The sequence below is a fragment of the Nicotiana tabacum genome, chromosome 6 (genome assembly GCF_000715075.1).
Source record: "Nicotiana tabacum cultivar K326 chromosome 6, ASM71507v2, whole genome shotgun sequence".
Lineage (NCBI taxonomy): Eukaryota > Viridiplantae > Streptophyta > Magnoliopsida > Solanales > Solanaceae > Nicotiana > Nicotiana tabacum.
In genome coordinates, this window is record NC_134085.1 from 42,563,988 (window position 1) to 42,570,584 (window position 6,597).

General features: G+C 35.6%; 1 long non-coding RNA gene across 1 annotated transcript; it reads left to right on the forward strand.

Moving 5' to 3' along the window:
- The first annotated feature begins 3,730 nt into the window (after positions 1 to 3,730).
- Positions 3,731 to 6,241, forward strand: LOC142181459 (uncharacterized). The gene is made up of 3 exons (XR_012710104.1): positions 3,731 to 4,218; positions 4,900 to 4,989; positions 5,896 to 6,241. It is a non-coding gene; the product is annotated as an uncharacterized LOC142181459 (long non-coding RNA).
- Positions 6,242 to 6,597: the final 356 nt, after the last annotated feature.

The following is a 6,597-nucleotide window of genomic DNA, read 5'->3' on the forward strand; positions in this document are numbered from 1 at the left end:
CGTGCGATCAAATCGTCAAAATAACATCATATACATAGGATCAAGCCTCATAATACATGATTTTCTTTCAACTTTCATAAAAACTCAAATTCCCCATTTTAAGTCCGAAACACGTCATATGACGTCCGTTTTTAGCCAAACTTTACAGATAGTGCTTAAAACATATTTAAGATTCGTACCGGGCGTCGGAACCAAAATACGAGCCCGATACCACAGTTTTCTAATCAATTTCCTTCTTCATTTTCCTTAATTAATTTCAGAAAACAATTTCTCACAAAATTTCATTTCTCGGGCTTGGGACCTCGGAATTTAATTCCGGGCACACGCCCAAGTCCCATATTTTTCTACGGACCCTCCGGGACCGTCGAATCACAGGTCCGGGTCCATTACCCAAAATGTTGACCGAAGTCTACATTATGCATATTAATATCAAAATCCATCAAATTGTTTTCACATAATTCACATATTCTAACATAAAAACTTTCCGGCTATGCGCTCGAACTGCGCACGCAAATCGAGGTAACTAAAAGCGAGGTTTTCAAGGCCTCGGAAGCATGGAACAAGGAAGAACTACGGTGATGCCCCTTTGGGTTGTCACACTTTATTTGGAAGTTTTTTGGATAGGGTTGGGCAGAAGGGTTGGCATGAAGGCTCAACGTAGACTCAAAATAAAGGGGGTGTAGACTTACAACTCTTGGAATAGACTCTTTCAAAAGTAAAAAAAAATCTTTGCCCCAGTTTCAGATACAGGGGTTTTGTTTTGGATTTTTTTTCTCTTTTCTGAATTCTTATTTGGTTGGACCGAACCGTGAGGCTGCCTACGTATCCTTTTTAAAGGAATCAGGTCTAACGTAGTTCAAACATCTGACCTAACTATTTTTTCATCTTTCATTTTTTTCTGTCTTTTTTTTCCTTTTGTCTTTTTTTTTGTTTTCAAAACAGGTTGCCCCAGCTTCTATTTTCTGGGGGCATGGACTTTTGCCAGTTCTTTTCTTCTTCATTTTTTTTTCACTTGAAAATTGCCCCAGTTTGTACTTTTGGGACAGGGACTTTTTTTTTTCTTTTTCTTTTTTTTGACTCTTGACTCTAAACTTGATTCCAAAAGAGGTGGTCAAAGAAAATAGCACAGGCTCAAAAGGGGTAGCGAAGGATATAAAGTGTTTGGGTAGCAGAAAAAGGGCCTCCCAGCCTCGAGAATGCCAAACATAGTATCTTTTCGTGATCACACCATTGATGAACATGACTGTCTTCTTGGTGTGTCGTGGTCACAAGACACTTTCCATCCCTTAATGTCAAACTTTCAACAAACTTTAATTGATTAAACATCCTCAAGCCCGATCCTCACAATGATTTGAAGGTGAATTTTACTCGACCTTAGTTCCAAAGTATTTCAACTCTTTATTCATCCTCAAAAATGTTTTTTCCTCAGTTGTCCAATTCAAACTTAAATCAATTTTCTAAGATCTGTCCAAAAATTCCGCATGCATGTCATGTCATTAAAACTAGCAGGAAAAGAACTAAGCATGGAATGACACAAAAGGATAAACTGTATTTCATTGAGTAAACAATAAGACAAACAACCTAAAATCCGAGTTATAACCCTAAATAACCCAGCTAATGAAAATAGCAACAGAACAGAAAGACAAGACTCACATAAACAGAATGGAGGGATAGAAGGGTTTGACTAATAAAACAAATAAAATCTGTATCACAACCCTATAATAACCCAGATAATAGAAAAAACATCAAAACAAACTACCAAGATTCCTTCCTAATGAGTAGGGAATGACTTTTCAATTGCTAAGCTTGACATTTAGCCACAAATTTGCTCATCAGAATCAGCAGAGCCTTCTCCAATTTCAAAATCATTAACTTCAGTTAACAAATTCCCTAGAGGATTCTCATTCTCCCTGTCACCACGCATCATCCCCACAAAGTGTGCATCATGATGTGTAGGTAAAGGATTCTGCGCTATCTTCTGGGTGTCACTGTCTTGGATCACAATCAGGTTTTCCTGGATCATACTTTCTATTTCTCTTTTCAAATCCCGACATCTTTCAACATTGTGCCCCTGGGCATTAGAATGGTATTCACACCTTTTAGAAGGGTCAAATCTTCTTGTACGGGGGTCCACATAATTTGGAGGAATGGGTGCAATCATGTCATACTGCTATAATTTCTCAAACAAGCTTGCATATGACTCTCCTATTGGTGTAAAATTATCTTTCAGCCTTTGTTCCCTTCTATACCCCTGGTTTGGATGTGGGTTATAAGGCATTTGAAAATTTTGTGGAGGTTGGTGGAGATTTTGCGGTGCTGGTGCTCACCTTCTGGGGTGTCTTGGTTGCTGGGCAACATACTGAGGTGCAGCAACAGAGTATTGAGGGTTCTGAGGGGGATAGCAATGCTCAGGGGAGTCATGGGAAACCTGATGAGGCTGTGCATACCTTCGAGGTGTTTTCCTAGGACCTCTTCTCATGCATACTTATAGTGTACATGCATATTCGAAAGTCCAAATATTCATGAAATACTTATAGTGTCATGCATATTCATATGAATGTCATGTCGTTCATAGGTACATGTGTTCATAACATCATCAAGCCTCTGAGGGCATCCCATCATATCATCTCGGCCACTGAGGGCAAAATCATCAACGTATACCAGTTGATCAGGTGGTTATGTTGGTTTCAACTATCGGATGGTATAAAAAGGGCCACCTCTCCTTTCTCTCGCAATCACAATAGTCGTATAGTTGAATAGTTGAGTGTAGTTGAATGGTTGACTTAAAAGAAAGAAAACAACCAATATAGGAACTTCAACTAAGAAAGAATTTGAATAACAAGAATTGCTTAAATAAGATAGTTATCCACTCAACTGGCTGTTTGCTGATAGCAATTACTTAGGTTTCAGTTTTTACTTTCATTCACTACTTATACATGATATATTATAAAGTATAGTTGCGCCACTCTAATCCCCGAGCAATTTTAAATTAACTATAAAAAATAAATAATTGTTTATGATGGTAATCATCAAGTTTTCTATGAATTAGCAGGTTGGATTAACACCAATATCCCAAGTTAAATTTCATTTTCGTATTCTCACGCTATGTGAGATTATAAGCAATCTATTTAAATGATGTTATCCTTAGTCCTTACATATAGTTGCATACGGATACCAGTTTCACTTTGGTTATGCTACTTCAAAAAGATACTTTTGCTGCTAATACCGCAGGTTAGATTTCAAAAGTTAAATGTATCTCTAATAGTTATTAAAATATATGCTCAAAAACCTAAAAGAAAAACAGAACCTAAAATATATGTTCCTATGAACCAAAACAATGAATCGTCGATCATGTATTCCTTAGATGTCATTTTACATTGGTATTGGAGAGTGGTCTATCCTCCATTTTATAAGTATTGTACTTTTTTTTCCTGAAAGATGGTTAACTGCTTTTGATCTTAAATACAACAACTTCTCTGCACGACCAATGAATATAAGTCAGTAGATATTAAATTGATTTATTCACTTGGTCATGCTTATGTCACTCTTAGACTTTTTACAAATTCTGCTCTTGTGGTAATTTTTTTTCCATACCTCTGGTAACATCAGTTTATTAACATGCTGCAGTTTAATACTAGAAAAAGGTGGTGTAGCACCTGTTTTGTTCACGTGACTTTGGTGTTAAGAAATCTTTAATCGAAATGTATTACTATAAACTTTTGATGAAGCCTTGCCATTTGTCTTATTATAAACTTTGAAAAGAAATTCTTCTCATTTAAATCTCCTTTGAACCGTTTCCTATAGCAGCTTTCTTAAATTTTCATATCTTTTCTCTTTATATATTTCCTACATCTTTTTGAGCGAGTATATACTTCCTAGATTATATGGATGTCCTTAATAGTTCACCCTACTCTGGATCTCATGTTGTTTTCCTGCTGCAGTAATGGTCCAGTTACAGTAGGTCTACCGCCAGCGTGGGTGGATGTGTCAGAAGAAATTACGGGTAATGTGCAACGGGTCCGAACAAAGATGGCTGAGCTAGCCAAAGCTCATGCTAAAGCGTTAATGCCATCATTTGGAGATGGTAAGGAAGATCAACGTCGTATTGAGGCTCTTACCCATGAAATAACTAGTCTTCTCAAAAGATCAGAAAAGAAATTGCAAAGACTTGCTGCAGCTGGACCTTCTGAGGATTCAAATGTTGGGAAAAATGTACAGGTGTGCCTTCACAGCCATTAAACCATTGTTCTCTTCTAATTTGGATTTTAACTTTTAGCCTGAACTTATTGTTTCTTTTGTTGAAGAAGTTTGTAAAATAAAAAATTCTTCTTTTAGCTCTGCTGAAAGACTACCATATCCTGTTGCATCTCTTCATCCACACTTTGTTAGATGATGGTTTTTTTTGTTGTTAACCTCTTCCAAACTTTCACACCTGGAGAATGGGGATGGGGTATATGGCATAGATAGAGGGAGGGGATGTCTAAAGAAACTTTCCTGCGTTTTATAGAGAAAGTGAAACAATTTGGAGGATGCTGTTATTAGGACTGATTGCGGTCCCAGGTGGCTTGCACTGACAATGAGTCCAATTGTTAAACAATGAAACATAGAGCATAAATAAGCTGTGCTTTTGATAAATATATGCATCGCACTTGCTGTTTATTCCCCCAAACTATTAGCAGTATATCCCTTGCTATTGAATTGCACACCTTCCCTGGAATTTCATTTCAGCTAAAACAAAAACAGTAACAACTGGCTATGTCTAAATTTAATTTTTTGGACCTATGAAATAGAACTGGTTATATTGATGCACCTTTTGATTAAGATAACCCCGATTTTGTTTGTGCATTGAACAAATTAATATAAAGATAAATCATAAAGTCATGGTGATAATCTATGCAGCTATAATTTACGAGTATGCTGGGAATGCTTTAGCAGTTAAGACTTCAAAGTTGTTTTTGGAGATAAATTGCAGAAGTAAAAGCATATGAGGTAAGACAATTATCCATTCGCTTTCTTCTTTTTAATGCCATAAATTAAATATTTGATTGCCTCTGTATAGGGTTCTCAAAGTGATTCATAATTTTGTTATCTGTTCAGATTTGGTGTTGCTTTTCTTTCGTTGCACTATTACAGTTGTTTGGCTTTTGACTTTTATTACATTGACGTGATTCTAAGCTTGCTCTCACCAAAAGAAAAAAAAAAAAAAAAAAAAGCTTGCTCTCACTGTCTATTTTTAAGTCATATTCTTTTTTCCTGAAAAATATTGTGTTCTACGTCGTCCGTCAGAGCTTCGAGTAGGAGAATCTACTACAACTCAAGTAAGGAAATATTAAAAATATGGGTTTGGAAAAGGGTTGTTATTGGTTTGAATAGAGCGAAAAAGTACAATTTATTGCATCTGAGTTATCACATGAAAATCTTTATTGATTTTGAATGACCTTACCAATCAACTGCAACACAGTTGCAAATAATTACATTCCGGAATCTATTGGTGTTTGAGAATCGCTTAAATAGTCAAGAATTAAATCTATGCTCACTTTTAATACAACTTAAACTAGTGTGACTTTTTTTATGCTCTTAGTTATACAATCTGCTCTCAACTTGGAGAACTGGTGTTAATGAAAAAAAAAATTCTCAGGTAATAGATTTCTATATTTCAGATTACTGGAGTGAAATATAATTTATCTTCAGATCTTGAGGCACCTTTGTTTTGAAATATATACGACTTTAGCATGTACTTCTTCATTTAAAATCTTAAATTATGTCGTGTCCCTTCAAAATCCTGTCATTGATGAGCTGCTTGTGTATACCCTCATTTATGTGTGTATGTAAATTTGATCTTGAAATCCTTGCAAAATCCAGAATTTTTCAACAAATAATATGTTCTTTTTGCAGTCTCTTAGCTTATCATTATTGTGGTACTGAGCCTTGGAGGATGCTTGTCAGAGGAGACACATACGCTTTGGAATAAGGAACATCTTATACACTCAAGACAGCAAGCAAAGTTGTGCAAAGGAATTGTGTTGGTGTTGTTTTTCTACTGAATATGAGAGTATTGCTCTAAATCTATACTTTGTTCAATCTTTAACCTCCATCCCTGCTTAGAAAGAATTAAGCTCAAACAACCTAAAATGGAAGCTGTGGAGAGGGTCTCTTGTTATTGTTGCTTGTTAAGAAATTACCTAAATCTCTTCCTATACTTCTGCTCCCAGATATTTCCTTCCGAACACGGCATTTTCGACTTGTGCATTATAAAGTATACCAAATGGGTATACAAGACAGCTGACCGCATCTATGCATTTCATATTAGTTTATTATATTCTCTAAATATGATTTGATTATTTGCAACTTTGTATTAAAATTAAGTTAATCAAAAATAAAATTTCAACTTTTAGAATATTGGGCCCATGATGGCACGGGGCTATATCCACCTAGTATATATGAGAAATAAAAGTCTAAAGAACAATGAGTTAATTCTTCCAAAATTAGGCATAATAACTTGCAATTGAAACATGATTTTAAATCATAACATTTTGATACATAGGTCATATTTGAATAGATTCCCGAAGGAGAACATAATATGATAGGGGCAACTGG